Raw genomic sequence first — 554 nt, 5'->3', positions numbered from 1 at the left:
GCTGCATCCCCCTCAGCCTTGTCCCCTCAGTCTCCTCTGCCCTTGTGGAAGCCTTGCCCCAGGAAGCTCTTAATGAGATGGTGGCAGGAAACTGGTGAAGTTCCTGTTCCTCAAGTATCAAGCCAAGGAGCTGACCTCCCAGGCGGAAATGCTGAAGAAGGTCCTCAGGGGTAACCAGGAGCACTTCTTGGAGGTCTTCAGCCAAGCCTCCGAGAGCCTGCAGCTGGTCTGTGGTGTGGAGGTGAGGGAGGTAGACCCTAGGGAGCACATCTACATCATGGTCCCCACCCTGGGCCTCACCTGCGATGCAATGCAGAGCGGTGGGCAGGGCCTGCCTAAGGCTGGCCTCCTCATCCTGATCATGTGGAATGGAGACTGGGCCCCTGAGGAAGTGTTCTGGGGAGCACTCAGCAAGATAGGGCTGTGTGTTGGGCGTGAGCACTGCGTCTTTGGGGAGCCCAGGGAGCTGCTGACCCAAGTGTGGGTGCAGGAGGGGTACCTGGAGTACCGGAAGGTGCCTGACAGCCACCCTGCCCACTACAAGTTCCTGTGGG

General features: G+C 59.7%; 1 pseudogene; it reads left to right on the top strand.

The window, feature by feature from the left end:
- The first annotated feature begins 29 nt into the window (after positions 1-29).
- On the top strand, positions 30-550 carry LOC104998838 (annotated as a pseudogene).
- The last annotated feature ends 4 nt before the right edge of the window (positions 551-554 follow it).

Source organism: Bison bison, unplaced genomic scaffold (genome assembly GCF_000754665.1).
Source record: "Bison bison bison isolate TAMUID 2011002044 unplaced genomic scaffold, Bison_UMD1.0 scf7180017525788, whole genome shotgun sequence".
Classification (NCBI taxonomy): Eukaryota; Metazoa; Chordata; class Mammalia; order Artiodactyla; family Bovidae; genus Bison; species Bison bison.
This window is presented reverse-complemented; position numbering and strand designations above follow the sequence as displayed.